Source organism: Triticum urartu, chromosome 2, assembly GCF_003073215.2.
Source record: "Triticum urartu cultivar G1812 chromosome 2, Tu2.1, whole genome shotgun sequence".
In the NCBI taxonomy this organism is placed as follows: domain Eukaryota; kingdom Viridiplantae; phylum Streptophyta; class Magnoliopsida; order Poales; family Poaceae; genus Triticum; species Triticum urartu.
Window position 1 is genome coordinate 42,370,141 of NC_053023.1, and position 16,561 is coordinate 42,386,701.

The following is a 16,561-nucleotide window of genomic DNA, read 5'->3' on the forward strand; positions in this document are numbered from 1 at the left end:
AAATTTGTCTTTTTCACGAGAGGTGGATCAAAATTTTTTACACCCAACCATTTTGTCAATTGTGCATTAAATATGGCCTAGTATTTTATAAAAATGATTCGGTCCAATTTTGCAACAATTATTTGGTAGTTCCTTCACAAAAAAACCTCCTTTCGGGCACTCGAAAAATGGAAAATGGTTTTTTCGTCCAACGAAAATGAAAAGTTCCTTAGACAACATTGTTTGTCCTTCCAATATGCACTCTTGTGCACAATATGAGATCATTTGAACAAACTATGCCATGAATGTGGCCATAAGATTGATCATTTGGCTTGAAAGCCATTGATCTCCACACGTGATAGCTCGTTTCTGAGAACACTTTTTTTATAATAATTGCCGTATTACAAGTTCGTTATTTTTCCTAGGAACTTGGCCACATATAATGACACAATGCGAAGGTTTCCCAATTTTTTGATTTTTTTTGAATTTTTTATGCCCGTTTCAAAATGCGGTCAAAACGGCGGGCTTGACCGTTCCTAGGTAGTTGTTGAATATTGGAATTTTTTTGGTGTTTCTCTGATTAAATAGATACTTATCTACCTAGAAATGATTTTTGGAAAAAATAAATAGTAAACTATGAGGCAGCCATAGTTTAAATTTGACCCGCTTCCAACTGAATCGGTGGGAATTTGTCTTTTTCACGAGAGGTGGATAGTTTTTTTTGAAACCCAACCATTTGGTCAATTGTGCATTAAATATGGCCTAGTATTTTAGAAAATTGATTTGGTCCAATTTTGCAACAAATATATGGTAGGTCCTTCACAAAATAAACTCATTTCGGGCACTCGAAAAATGGAAAACGAATTTTCCGTGCAAAGAAAATGAAAACTCCCTTAGGCAAAATTGTTTGCCATTCCAATATGCACCCTTGTGCACAGTATGAGATCATTTGAACAAACTATGCCATGAATGTGGCCATAAGATTGATCATCTGGCTTGAAAGGCATTGATCTCCACACATGATGGCTCGTTTCTGAGAACATTTTTTAAAAAGAATTACCGTATTTCAAGTTTATTATTTTTCCTGGTAACTTGGCCACATATAATGACACAATGCGAAGGTTTTGCAATTTTTTAATTTTTTTTTGAATTTTTTATGCCTGTTTCAAAATGCGATCAATACGACGGGCATGACCGTTCCTAGCTAGTGGTTGAATCTTGGAAATTTTTTGGTATTTCTATGATTAAATAGATACTTTTGTACCTAAAAATGATTTTTAGGAAAAATAAATAGCAAACTATGAGGCAGCTATAGTTCAAATTTGACCCACTTTCAGCAGAATCGGTAGAAATTTATCTTTTTCACGAGAGGTGGATCAAAATTTTTGACACCCAACCATTTGGTCAATTGTGCATTAAATATGTCCTAGTATTTTAGAAAAATAATTTGGTCCAATTTTGCAACAAATATATTATAGGTCCTTCACAAAAAACTCAGTTTGGACACTCGAAAAATGATTAAAAATAGGTAGAAAGATCAGAAATGCATACAAATTGGTGCTCATCCATAAAATGTGGTCTAACTTGAGTGAAAATTTGTATAATGCCATTTTGCAAAATATTTTTGATAGTTGCTTCACAAAATAGCTCTATCTTTAGTACTTGGAAATTATTTTAAATCACAGATTCCCGAACCAATCAGAACACTTCTCACAGATCACCCCACTCTATATGATCTGAACTGTCCACACTAGGCGAATCCAACGTCTCTCGCTCACCACTCAGCAGGCCAACCCAAACCCTAACTCCACTCCTCTCCCCTCTCTCCCCCGATTCAGATCCACTCGCAGCCGCCACCTACCTCCTGCCCCCGATTCAGATCCCGCCACCCACGCCTGCGCGCCACCACACTCCGCTGCCCGCGCCGTCCCTGATGCCTCACTCGCCGCGCTCGTCCCGCCCTAACTCCCCTCCCACTCCAGCCGCCGCTGCCCCCTTCTCCCTCCCACCCACGCCCCGCGCCCACGCCCCCAACCCCACCCCCTTCTCCTTCCCTCAGATCTCGATCTGCTGCCGCCCCCAACCCCACCCCCACCGCCACCATCGACGACCCTCACCGTAGACGAGGTCGAGGCCGACCCAAGATCGAGCCCATGCCCAGAGCCGCCCCCAAGATTCGCAGGCAACCCCATGCCAATCAGGACCTCGATCTGGATCGAGCAGGCGCTCTCCATCGACGGGGCTTGGGCAGGCAAGCCAACCGCAGCGGATTCGGCCCTCAGCTCCTCCGGCGGCCAGAAAGGCGCCGCGGAGGCTCGCGGAGCACGGGGACGTCGCTCGCCGCCCTCACCGCACATCCATTCCCCTCCACCACCTTCCCTCCCTCCCTCTACACCCCCGTCTATATAAGGTTCGCCTCCCTCTCCCCTCACCTCTCTCCCCGCGCTTCCGGAAGTCGGGGTCTAGGGTTTGGTGCGCCGGTGCACTGATGGATCTGGCGGGGTTGCTGGTGTGCTGCAGGAGGGCGGCCGAATGTCGGACGTGCCGGCGAGCCCGCCGGGCGGCGATAACGGCGGCTTCGGCGGTGTCAGGGAGCAGGACAGGTTCCTGCCCATCGCCAACATCAGCAGCATCATGAAGAAGGCCATCCTGGCCAACGGCAAGATCGCCAAGGACGCCAAGGATACCGTGCGGGAGTGCATCTTGGAGTTCATTGCTTCATCGCCAGCGAGTGAGTGCCTCTGTTGACCGCTGCCGCTCTGTTTTGCCTGCCTGAATCAAGTGTGGTCTGGTGCTGACCTGTCGCTGTTTTGTCTTGTCTGTATTGTAGGGCGAGCGGCAAGTGCCAGAGGGAGAAGTGCAAGACCATCAACATCGATGACCTGCTCTGGGCGATGGCCACGCTAGGCTTTCAGGAGTACATTGAGCCCCTTAAGGTTTATCTGCAGAATTACAGAGAGGTGCATGCCCATTTAGCCATGTGGGACTTTTTTATCTGAACTAATTGGGGATGGATTAGTGCTTTGAGAGTTAGGTAGGTCCATGATAGCTTAATATGTTGCTGCTGTACCCTGAAAAGCTCTGTTTGGCACTTTTGTTAGTCCTAATTGGCAAATTTAAACACTCATGTTCAGCTTGGTGACTGATGAGACCCCACACTGCCTGGCACCAATCATCTTATTGTCCTTATAACAAGTGTTGATTTATCCCTCCAATTACTACTGTCATTGAGATCTTCAATTCTTTTCTGTACTGTTAATTCAGATAACTGAATGATTTGAAGCACTAAGAATTGTCTCCGGAGTCCAACTATTAAAATGAAGTCTTTTATTCAACTGGGACATGCATGCATACATGTGCTTGGAAGATATATTCTGAATGTTCATCTCAAAGCGTGATGGGGCTTTTTCTGTCTTGTGCAGATTGCTGACTTTGGTCTGGCCAAGATCCAGCACGAAGACGGCACAGCCATGTGTCTACGCTGGCGATGGGGACTTTCGGGTACGAAGTCGGGTAGATCTGCCCAGTCGAGATGCGATTGATGATAAAAACTCATGCAACAGAGATATCATAACATTTCCATTTTGTTACATGTTTATATTTATTCAAATTCAGCTATTTACATGGCCGAGCGGTCGAGAGATGTTTCCTTCATGCAGCAGTTTAAGTTGCTTCCAATTAAATATGCTGTGAATGTGTTATATATAATTGAATCTGAACAAAATTTATTCCTTCAATCCTATTCATGTTTGCTCGGTGCAGATTAATTGATTGTCTCAATGTTGCCAAAGCTAGCATGTTATCATGCCAATGTATTAAAATTAAGGGATATGAAATAACCCCCCTCATGGAAATACAATCGAATGCACCTTAGCATGGAAATACATCAAATTTGGATGAAAGGCAACATAAATGGCTTGTTGATCCTATTCAAATTATACCATGAACTTATTCTGCATGTATTCAACTAGATCAAGTACAAGTACATTAGTTCGTCATATCTGTTATTAATACACTGTCCAAGTCATGAATTTCCTAAACTGGTGCCTGTATATATTTGGGTGCTTGTCAATTAGAAAATGTCTTCATCTAGCCTTGTCTCATCATTAAATTTGTGATACATATTTGCTGAACAATTTTATTCTCCTATGTTATTCAAGGAAATCTATATGATTTCTATTCTTGACATAAAAAGATGAGCTAACCTCTAGGTATATACAGATGCCACCTACAAGTGAATGCTGAGATACCATGTTTGTACTACGTGCCAGTGTAGCTGTACTGATACAAATACTACTTATGTACTTATGGAGTAGTAAATAACCTATCATGTAATGTATACTAATTGGTGGATTGTACAGGGAAGCTCCTTGTCATGGGCGGCGCTGTTGTCGGCAGGGCCGTTTCTTCTTCAAATTACCACGCATGCGCGTCTTGTTTGTTGCTAATCAACTAGAGATTTGGGTGATTTTGGGTTGCTGTTAGTTTTGCTTCTGCAATTTAATGCTGTCAATGTTCTTTCCCGTTTGGTGGATCAACTAATTGCTTACAAATCTAGCAGGCATGAATGCTTACTTTTACAGATTTGTTTGACTGACTTCCTCAAATCTAGCTCGTGTCTATTTGTTGGATGTGGATCAAGTCTCCCTATGTCGATGAGTTCTAGATTCCAGTTCACCATGTTTCGCTTATGAATGAATGCGCTAGAAGTAGAACATAATCTGTTGCATTGGTGGTTACTTTATTCATTTTCTGATTGGTCAATCAGCTAGTTAGCTACAGTTTACCTTGATCAGCGAATGTCGATGGTCAAATAATTTACGTCCATTCTCCAGATCTTAACATGTGGTTCTTGGATAGGTCCCTTTTTGAACCCTTTTTTATCTGAATCCCATGAAGAAGTAAATGAGCCTAGTTTTTTTAACATGCATGCTGTCTTATTAAATCAGGGGGAAATTATTGCCTGGATAGGTGTTTTCTTTTGTGAAGTTAGTGGATGTTGACCAAGTCCCCCTTTCCACTGTATGAAACGTTTCTCCTGTTGTACTTCATAAAAAGCTTTCTGCTGATGGCAGAAAGAAGAAGGCTGTTCACAAGAAGATGGCAGGAAGAAGCAGGCTGATTCGATCCGATCCTCAAGGTAGCCCTTCCCTTCCCCTTCTCTCTTTGATTCGATCTGATCTATGCACAAAGTTCACTAGTTTGGATGCATCATAGAACTTGTAGTGGTGTTGTTTAGATTGCAGCAAGCAAAAATACAAGTGTTGAGCTTGTTAAGTGTTTTGTTACGGTGAAATCTGAACCATTTATTGAATAGTAGGATGGCCGAATTTCTATGATTATCTCTTGTTGATATGTTTGTCTTTTCCATATCCAAATCATGTCTATGAATTGGTGTGCTTGAAAACCAAGGAATGCTTCTATTCCTTGTCGGTGTTCTTTTTATTCTAGTATAAGATGAACCAGCTCGTTATTTGTTTGGTGGTTGGTTTGCATACATGTTCTTTTCCTGCAGAAATATGTTGTGGTTCCTTGCAAAGTAAATATGCTGTCAGATTTACTTTTATTTTGTTCCTAATCATTTTGTTCTATAACGTGCAGATGCTGGCCTTTCATGTTTCTTCACGAGCATCAGGACAAAGTTGGAAGAAGCATAGTTCTAGCTCATTGGAGCTAGTTCTGGGAGTAATGAAGCCCTTTAGGCTGATCCTATTTGTATGTGTGTTATATGATGTAGACTCTACACTTGTAGACTCATGTGGTAGACTCATGTGGTAGACCCTACACTTGTAGGGCTCATGTGATAATCATGTGGTAAACTGTACACTTGTAGAGCTGTTATCCAATTGTAAACTTGATGATGATCACATTGTACGTATGTTATATGATATAGCAGATTGCTTCTTGCTGTTACTTGAAGTATTGTGTCAATTTTCTGTATTGGTATATTGAAATTTGAAGAACATGACCTTGATAGCAGGGTCCGTGAACCAAAACGCCACATTTGGGACCTATTTACCAGAATTTGACAATTGGGGTGCGTAAAAAAAAGAAAAACAAAGGCTATAGCCCAAAAATAAAATGGCTATAATGTTGGGCCTGGCCCATGTAGCTGACCAAAATTAATAGGGAAAAAATATATAAAAGGCTGAATTAATGGGCCTGGCCCACGTAGAACATCAAAATGGACCGGGCTGAATCTTGTGCCACATCATATTGCCACGCTGGATGCCTACGTGGCCTGGGGAGGTTGCTAGTGACCAAAACGCCACAGTAGACGTATTTTGGTCATAAACGTCTACGACCATTCCAGAAGAAAGGTCGCTATAGTCAGTTTACGACGGCCAGCTTTGACCTTATGTTTTTGGTCACAAAAAGGTCACAAATGGAAATTTGTGACCATTCAGTGACCAATAGTGGTGGTCACAAGTTGACATATTTCTTGTAGTGTATACGGTATGCCATGCTGAAGTACCGCACCTGATGTGTGCCTTGCCACATGTCTGGCAAGAGGGTACAAAGGTGATCTAGGAGTAGATCACCAGATAGCGGTCAAAATTATCCTTAGAGGAATAAGGAAATGTTTCTCGGTTGTGGAGGTGATAAAGAGTTCGATGTAAAGAGTTACGTCGATGCAAGATTAACACCTATCCGGATAGCTCTGAGTAGAGATACCAGATACGTATAATGGAGCAACAATTTGGAATAGCTCCAAGTGGAACGTGGTAGCAGCATCTACGATATGACATAAAGTTTTGCGAAATACATAGGGATCTGAATATGGCAAGACCCGTTGACTACAACCTCTCTCACAAGCATAACATGATCAAACCCAGAACTCTTTGAGTGTTTATCACATAGTGATGTGAACTGGATCATTGAGTCTAGTAGACTCTTGGATGTTGGTCACATGGTGATGTGACCTGTGAGTGTTAATCACATGGCGATGTGAACTAGATTATTGACTCTAGTGCAAGTGGGAGACTGTTGGAAATATGCCCTAGAGGCAATAATAAATTAGTTATTATTATTATATTTCATTGGTCATGATAATCGTTTATTATCCATGCTAGAATTGTATTGATAGGAAACTCAGATACATGTGTGGATACATAGACAACACCATGTCCCTAGTAAGCCTCTAGTTGACTAGCTCGTTGATCAATAAGATGGTTATGGTTTCCTCACCATGGACATTGGATGTCATTGATAACGGGATCACATCATTAGGAGAATGATGTGATGGACAAGACCCAATCATAAGCATAGCACAAAGATCGTGTAGTTCGTATGCTAAAGCTTTTCTAATGTCAAGTATCATTTCCTTAGACCATGAGATTATGCAACTCCCGGATACCGTAGGAGTGCTTTGGGTGTGCCAAACGTCACAACGTAACTGGGTGGCTATAAAGGTACACTACAGGTATCTTCGAAAGTGTCTGTTGGGTTGGCATGAATCGAGACTTGGATTTATCACTCCATGTAAACGGAGAGGTATCTCTGGGCCCACTCGGTAGGACATCGTCATAATGTGCACAATGTGATCAAGGAGTTGATCACGGGATGATGTGTTATGGAACGAGTAAAGAGACTTGCCGGTAACGAGATTGAATAAGGTATCGGGGTACCGACGATCGAATCTCGGGCAAGTATCGTACCGATGGACAAAGGGAATTGTATACGGGATTGATTAAATCCTTGACATCGTGGTTCATCCGATGAGATCATCGTGCAGCATGTGGGAGCCAACATGGGTATCCAGATCCCGCTGTTGGTTATTGACCGGAGAGTTGTCTCGGTCATGTCTGCATGTCTCCCGAACCCGTAGGGTCTACACACTTAAGGTTCGGTGACGCTAGGGTTGTTAGGAAGACTTGTATGTGATTACCGAATGTTGTTCGGAGTCCCGGATGAGATCCCGAATGTCACGAGGAGTTCCGGAAGGGTCCGGAGGTGAAGATTTATATGTAGGAAGTTGTCATACGGTCACCGGAAAGGTTCGGGGGCATATCGATATTGTACCGGGTCCACCGGAGGGGTTCCGGGGGTCCACCGGGAGGGGCCACCTCTCTCGGAGGGCCTAATGGGCTGTAGATTAAAGGGAACTAGCCCTACATGGGCTGGCCGCATTCCCCCCTTGGGCCCATGCGCCTAGGGTTGGGGGGGAAACCCTAAAGGGGGCGCCCCCCTTGCTTGGGGGGCAAGCCCCCTCCCCTTGGACGCCGCCCCCCCTCTCGATCTCATCTAGAGGGGGCCGGCCCCGCTTCCTCCTTCCCCTATAAATAGAGGGGCAAGGTGAGGGCTGCACGGAGCATCCCTGGCGCAGCCCCTCCCCTCCCCAACACTTCTCCTCCTCCGCAAGAGCTTGGCGAAGCCCTGCCGGAGTACTGAAGCTCCACCACCACCACGCCGTCGTGCTGCTGTTGGAGCCCTCTTCCTCAACCTCTCCCTCCTCCTTGCTGGATCAAGGCGCCGGAGACGTCCTCGCTCCGCACGTGTGTTGAACGCGGAGGTGCCGTCCGTTCGGCGCTAGGATCTTCGGTGATTTGGATCACGACGAGTACGACTCCATCAACCCCGTTCTCTTGAACGCTTCCGCTCGTGATCTACAAGGGTATGTAGATGCACTCCTCTCTCCCTGGTTGCTATATGACTCCATAGATTGATCTTGGTGATGCGTAGAAAATTTTAAATTTCTGCTAGGATCCCCAACAACATTTGCATTATCAACTAAAACCATATGAGGAAAAGTTGCTTTCCCCTTAGTTAGCTTCACTTGGAGTTGATCATGAGACTCCTTGAGACTAGCGTGAATACCCTTCAAGGCCTTGTGGGCCTTGTCAAGTATATCAAGCTCCTCTTTGAGTCTAGCAAGATCAACCCCGAGTTTGGCCTTCTCGGAATTTAGCACACGAGAAACAATGAGGACATGATCATAATCTTTCTTTAACTTAGCATGATCAACGTTGTGTGACTCCTCAAGAGCCAAACGAAGACCACGCTCTTCCTCAAGAGCATTGGAAAGATCCGAAATCTCATCGGCATAGTCACGACTATGCCCTTCCATCTTAGAGATGGTGTCTTTGTGAGCCTCGATCATGTCATTGGCTTCACCAAGTTGTTCCAAGAGAGCAACAAAGTGCTTCTTGGATTTTCCCTTGAGTTTGCCCATAAAGGCCTCAGACTCGTTAGCCTCCACATTAACTCCCTCAAGTTCATTAATGCTATCCGACGGAGAAGGATGATTAATGAAGGTAGTTTTGATATTGGGGGTTACCTTGTTGGTAGCTTTATCCATGAGGCACTTGGTGGTGATGCTCTCATTGGGTGAATCGAAGAGAGACACCCGTGAAGTCGTCGCAATGGCAACGGAGGCCATGGCAACCGACTCATGATCTTCGTCATCGTCATCATCCTCATTGTACTCTTCTTGTACAACCAATGCCTTGGGAGGAGTCTTCTTGGTGAAGTTGTTCTTGTTGGGGAACGACTTGGCCTTGTCCTTTCGGATGAGCTTGCCACCATTGTCTTCCCTCTTCTCATACGGGCATTCCGCAACAAAATGACTCACGTTGCCGCAATTGTAGCAAGTCCTTACACGTTGCTTGCCCCTCGTGCCACTCGAGTTGTTTTTGCTAAAGTTTGGCCTCGAGTTTTTCTTGCTCCAAAATTGCCTTGAAGCAAGTGCCATGTGTTCATGATATGCATACTTCATATCTTCGGGGTTGCTCTCCTCTTCTTCCTCTTCTTCTTATTCAACGATGAGCTTGGCCTTCAAAGCAAGGTTAGGCTTCTTTGCCCGTTGAGAACGGAGCACCGCATTGTCGGCGGTCTTGTCCAAAATGTTCATGGCCACAAACTCATCCAACACTTCGCTTGAGGTCAAAGTGTGGAAGTCCGGTCTTTGACGAATGACGGAGGACATGGCCTTGTGGTAGGGCATCATTGCCTTGAGGAATTTGCGCTTGATCCAATTGTCATCCGTGTCCTTGCTCCCGTGATCTCGTAGTGAGACCGCGAGTTTGGTTACTCTCCGATAAAGCTCACGAGGTTCTTCATCTTCTTTCATAGCAAACTCATCGGCCTCATCTTGTACCACTTCATAGTTGGAGCGTTGAATGCTTGCGCTTCCCCGGTAGAGAGAGACAACACAATGCCATGCATCTTTGGCCAAGGCGAAGGGACGAAGATGAGGTAGTTCTTCGGGTGGAATTGCATCTTGAATGATGAAGAGAGCATTCTCGTTGAATTGATTGTCTGTGGCTTCTCGAGGAGTGAAGTTGCTTGGATCATGTGGATGGACACCTTCTTCAATGATTCTCCAAAGATTAGTGTTCACATGATTTAAATGGCGTTTAAAGCGGTAAACCCAAGAATCAAAGTCCTCATTTTTCACAATCTTAGGGGGAGGACCGGCATGATTCAAATGAGTGGAAGGAACCGGTCCACCATAAACAAGTGGTGGTTCCACATGGGCAAAGATGCTGGTGCCATTCTTACCACTAGAATAAGGAGCCTTTTCAGTACTAGCTTCCCCCTTGTCGGGGAGAGCATCCGTCACCTTGTTGGCGGGATCACCCACTTTCAACGGTGCGGTGGATAGTTTAAGCCCCTCGAGAAATTTAGTAAACATGCTTTCAACTTCGGTCATCATGGAGGTTTTCAATGTCTCCAAGGCCACATTGAACTCCTCACGAGAGACCGAGGTTCCCCCATTGCCCGTAGACGAGATAGGATTCACACCGGAGTGTTCCTCCACACCCTCTACGGTATCAACCATACTCTTTGGACGGTAAGGTCCTTAATAAAGAGACGAGGCTCTGATACCAATGGAAAGGATCGATATGGTTGACTAGAGGGGGGGGGGTGAATAGGAAACTACCAATTTTTAGCTTTTCTTTACCAAATTAAACTTTGCATCAAAGTAGGTTGTCTAGATGTGCAACTAGATGAACAACCTATATGATGCAATGACAACAAGCATACAAGAAAGCAAGAGAAGTAACACTACAAGGCTTGCACAAGTAAAGGTAAGAGATAACAAAGAGTGGATCCGGTGAAGACGAGGATGTGTTACCGAAGTTCCTTCCTTTTGAGGGGAAGTACGTCTCCGTTAGAGCGGTGTGGAGGCACAGTGCTCCCCAAGAAGCCACTAGGGCCACCGTATTCTCCTCACACCCTCACACAATGCGAGATGCCGTGATTCCACTATTGGTGCCCTTGAAGGCGGCGACCGAACCTTTACAAACAAGGTTGGGGCAATCTCCACAACTTAATCAGAGGCTCCCAACAAAACCACGAAGCTTCACCACAATGGACTATGGCTCCGCAGTGACCTCAACCATCTAGGGTGCTCAAACACCCAAGAATAACAAGATCCGCTAGGGATGAGTGGGGGAATCGAAAATCCCTTGGTGGAAGTGTAGATCGGGGCCTTCTCAACCACTACCGAGCAAATCAACAAGTTTGATTGGCTAGAGAGATAGATCCGGCGAAAATGGAGCTTGGAGCATTTAATGGAGCTTGAGCAATAAATGGAGCTTGGGGAGGAAGAGGTAGGTCAAAGAGAAGAAGGGGACTCCCTTTTATAGTGGGGGCAACAATCCAACCGTTGCCCCCACCAACCAGCCCCGCATAGAGCGGTACTACCGCTAAAAGGGGCGGTACTACCGCCAGGACAGCGGTACTGCCACACCAGCTAGCGGCACTGCCACGTAGAGGGGACTAGTAGGGAAAGGACCCAAACACGATACTACTGCGGTGGTAGGGGCGGTACTAACGCTCTTGGAACGATACTACCGCCTCTACAACCGCAGCTAGTGCTGCAAAACCCAACACGAGAAAAAGACCTCTCGAATCGAGGCGGTAGGAGCCAGACTGCCCAGCAGTACTACGGCAGCGGGGTCACGGGCGGTACTACCTCTGTGGAGCGGTACTGCCGCTTGTGACCCTTCGGCCGTACTACCGCTGGAAGTGCGGTACTATCGCTGGGGCGCAAGAGAGAAAGAGACTCCAAAGATGCTGAGGACGAGGCGGAGGTGCCAGGCACCCCAGCGGTTCTACTGCTGTGGAGCCACGGGTGGTACTACCGCTGCGGAGTGGTACTTCCGCTTGTGGCTCCTCAGCGGTACTACCGCTGGGTTGCACGGTACTACCGCTTGGACCCAGACAGGAAAAGGACGAGAGGGGAGAACCCTACAATGGAATGGAAAAGCTCGGAGGGTGAGAAGCTGATGTGTACGTGATGATTCCATTGATGCAATACCCCAGCGGACCCCCTCTTGATAGTACGATGCCCTCTACACAACTAGTCCACCGAGAAAGAAACGAAAGAGCTACACCGTCTTGAAATACACTCCGAGGGGAAGAAAGCGTCTCGTGCCAGGGGAGAATCTGTGAATTATACAAAACACAAGATTATTCCGCAAACATGTTGTCATCAATCATCAAAACTACCTTGAGAGAGATATGCTGTAACACTGGTGATATTACTCCTGTTAAGGTATGTAGAAGAGCTCCGGGTGTTTCACATCTTTTGTTTGCTGATGATACTATGCTCTTCTTCGAAGCAAACCGTGCACAGGCTGAAAAAGTGAAGCTAGCTTTGGATCAGTATGGTAAGGCAACGGGGCAGTGCTTGAACTTCGATAAATGCTCGATTATGTTCGGCGAAGCCTGCCCTTTTGCTGTTCAGGAGGAGGTCAGAGACGTTCTTCACGTCACTAGCTTGGTTTTTGAGGAAAAGTACCTTGGGCTTCCAACGCCGGATGGGCGTATGTCCAAGGGAAAGTTTCAAAACCTCGAGATGAGCTTGACAAAGAGACTGATCCAATGGGGGGATGGGCTCCTAGGCCAGCCTGGGAGGGAGGTATTGATCAAATCTGTAGCCCAGGCCCTCCCCACATATATGATGGGAGTCTTCAAACTACCTTTTTCGGTGTGCGATGAACTCACAAGGATGGTGCGAGCATATTATTGGGGAGCAGAAAAGGGCAAGAGGAAAGTGCACTGGAGAGCTTGGGATGATCTGATGCAACCAAAGTGCAAAGGAGGGGTTGGTTTCAGAGATTTCAGAATTTTCAATCAAGCCTTATTAGCAAGGCAGGCTTGGAGACTGATTTCCAAGCCTAATAGTCTATGTGCTGAAATTCTAAAAGCGAGATACTACCCGGACGGTAATCTTGTGGACACGGTTTTCACGGGTAACGCTTTGTCCTCCTGGCAAGCAATTAGTTATGGTCTTGAACTCTTGAAGAAAGGTCTGGTTTGGAGAGTTGGGAATGGAAGGAGTATTCGTGTATGGCGTGACAATTGGATCCCTAGACCATACTCCTACAAACCTATTTCTGCAAGAGGAAGATGCAGGTATCACTTTGTCTCAGATTTGCTTAATGATAACGATTACTGGAAGACCGATTTACTGCAGCAATTTTTTGTGCCCGCGGATGTGTTTGAAATCTTAAAGATTAGGGCCTCGCCGAGATTGGAGGAGGATACCTTGGCTTGGGGTCCAGGAAAATTTGGCTTATTCTCTGTTAAAAGTGCATATCAATTCGGCTTTGAGGAGGCCTTCAGGGACAGCGCCACGGGTTCTAGCTCGAGGCCGGATGGACGTCGTGATTGTTGGAAACTCATTTGGTCCGCCATGTTCCTCCCTCAGTTCGTAACTTTGCATGGCGAGCTTCTACTGAATCACTTCCTACGTGGAATAATAAGCACAAAAGAGGGCTTGAGGTTAATGACCTCTGTCCGGTATGTTCTGTGGAAACCGAGGACTCATTTCATGCTCTTTGTCGCTGTACATTATCATGTGTGCTCTATGATATCATGTCGGAAGTCTGGCCTTTACCAAACCTATCTTCCTTCCAGTCCTCTGGTCATGAATGGCTGCTGCAAATGCTCTCTAAATTGCAGGACATTGAACGGTCCATGCTGCTAATGACTCTGTGGAGGGCGTGGCATATACGCAACGAGATTGTTCACAACAAAGCCTCGCCACCCATGGAAGTTTCACACAGATTTTTGACGAGCTACCTGGACTCTATCATTGGCATAAAGTCTAATCTTGCCGCTGAATCGTCCAAAGGAAAATCCCTGATATTATATGGAACAACTCGGCCTCTTATGGACAAAAGTGCAGACCCCAAGTGGGCTGCTCCTAGCGTTGGATTTGTCAAGTTAAACACTAACGGTTCCTTTGCTGAGGATGGCTCGGCTGGTGCAGGTATGGTGTTAAGGGATGAGAGGGGTGCCATCATCTTCTCTTCCTGTAGGCAATTGTTTCACTGTTGGGACGCACTCGAAGCTGAGCTATGTGCATGCATGGAAGGTTTATCATTTTCTATCCAGAGAAGCGACTTGCCTATGCAGGTTGAGATGGACTCCCTAATGGCAGTAAAATTGATTCAAGCTTCAGATATTGATAGATCGGTCTACTCGTCCATCATCAAGGAGATTAGATATCTTTTGTCCCTTCATGATTTTTGTATTACTCATGTTAATTGTAGCCAAAATAAAGTTAGTGATAGTTTAGCATATTTTGCTCGTAGCGAGGGTAGAACCATGACTTGGCTTGGTTCGGGACCTCCAGATGCTTTGGAGTTGGCAGCGATGGATTGTAAGGACTTGATGCTTTGAGTAATACAAATTTCTACCCGCAAAAAAAACCCATGTAAGGAGGGGCCATTCACTCTTCACTCAAAGATTGGGCAGAACTCCATCCTTCATGTCTAATTATGTGCTAATGATATGACAAAACTACACAAGCTGGGGGGCATGGCCTGGGTTGGCCCTAAGGAAGCTCCGCCACTGGAGGGAGGGATGGAGAGAGAGAGAGACAGAGAGGGAGAGAGAGAGGGAGAGAGGGGGGAGAGAGAGAACCCATTGAAAGGATAGTGACGAAGTCAAGATTGACCAAAAACTAGGCACCTATATGATTCGAGAGTACCCCTATAAAGGCATAACTAAAGTGTAGCTCCATGACACAATTGAAATATATTATTTGAGATCAGCACTCAATGATCCAACAAATTGGATAAAATGTATTAAAAACATATCTTCTTAGTATAAATAGCTAGCCTTCACTAACTTATTTCTCTCAACATATAAGCATGACACCTCATCATGCAACGTGCATGGGAATGGCTAACCTCAACATGAAATCTTGCCATTTATATTTGTTAAAGATTTTACAACTATACAATAGTCGAACTCAACCAAGCTCATGGAACATGGGCATTGGTGATTCAAAAAGTAGGTAAGTCAAGTTTACCATGTTTGTCTTGGTGAGTTCGCCTTTTACGTCAGTTGTTTGATCGATCTACTATTCGGTGTTTCCTCTCTAGGGGCAATCGCAATAGTACTTACATCATGGTTGGCAAACTTGCCATATAGGGCATGTGATGGTGTGACGTAGAATAAATTAGGAGAGACACCAAGCTTGTATGTACATAGACCAACAATCCCACAATCTCTATGGTGAAAAGGGAGAGCAAATTTTATAATTCATCTTCTCCTATTGAACAAGTCAAGAACACTATATAAGAGTTGAAAGGATATCCCCCCCAAGTGTTTTGGTGTTGAGGCAACTAAATTTACGGACTAACCTGGTTCCGTCTTTGGAAGCCAGCCGGTACGGGCGATGTAATCGGAAATCGCGAACCAAAACGTCTAAGTTCCTGATGGACACGGGTGGACCTGGTCGCCATATCATCAGATCGAGACGTTTCTTCTTTTCTCCCCCAAAAAGAGGTCGATACCCAGAGTTCCAGACGCGCTCCGCAGCAGATATCGAAGAACCCTACTTCATGGCCAAGATGCAACAGTAGCCGTGGTTGGTACAATTCAACGGCACGAGCAAGCCCGTCCTCGTCGCACCGTTTGAGGGATGGCGCCACTGGGACGAGGCGCCGGGCATGCCGGCGCTGCAAGGGAAGCGATGCATCGGCCTGGATGGAGGTTGGTCGCTCATGCTTGACGAGGTTACCAACGGGTGTTCCCTCGTGAGCATCGCTGATACGTCACCGTCGGCCCCCACTGTGATCGATCTCCCGCCCTTTCCAGAGGACACGCCAAAGCCGCACCTGCTGTTCAGCTGCGCGCTCTCGTTGCAAACCCCACCCGACTGCACCGTTGTGCTCAACTTTTTCATGGGTATGACGTCCCTCATCCACTGCCGTCTCGGCGATGCTGAGTGGTCCTGCCTCCAAGTGGACCTCCCCGAGGAGGGAGACGGGTTCGACGGCCCCATAACCGCCGACCAGCAGGGGAAGGTTTACGCAACGACCATGGTATCCCTGGTAGCAGTCGATGCATCCAGTCCGACATTGGCCGTTGAGAGGACGGACATGAGGCATCTGCCGCCCTGCCCCGTGCACGAAGGGTACAAGTGCTACCCGGTGGCATGCCCTGGCGGTGATCTCTTCTTGATACGCTGCTGCAACTTTGGCTACCCATCGGAGGTTGTGGATTTAAAGGTTTTTCAATGGAATAGAGATGACGGCGCGTGGGAGACGGTTGACACCATTGGGGACATAACGTTTTTCGTGGCAGGTTTTCTTTTGCGGTCCCATCGGCGGCTGAA

The 16,561-nt window shown here is 46.1% G+C and overlaps 1 pseudogene; it reads left to right on the forward strand.

Annotated features, from left to right (window-relative positions):
- The first annotated feature begins 2,511 nt into the window (after positions 1-2,511).
- LOC125540935 lies at positions 2,512-3,017 on the forward strand (annotated as a pseudogene).
- Positions 3,018-16,561: the final 13,544 nt, after the last annotated feature.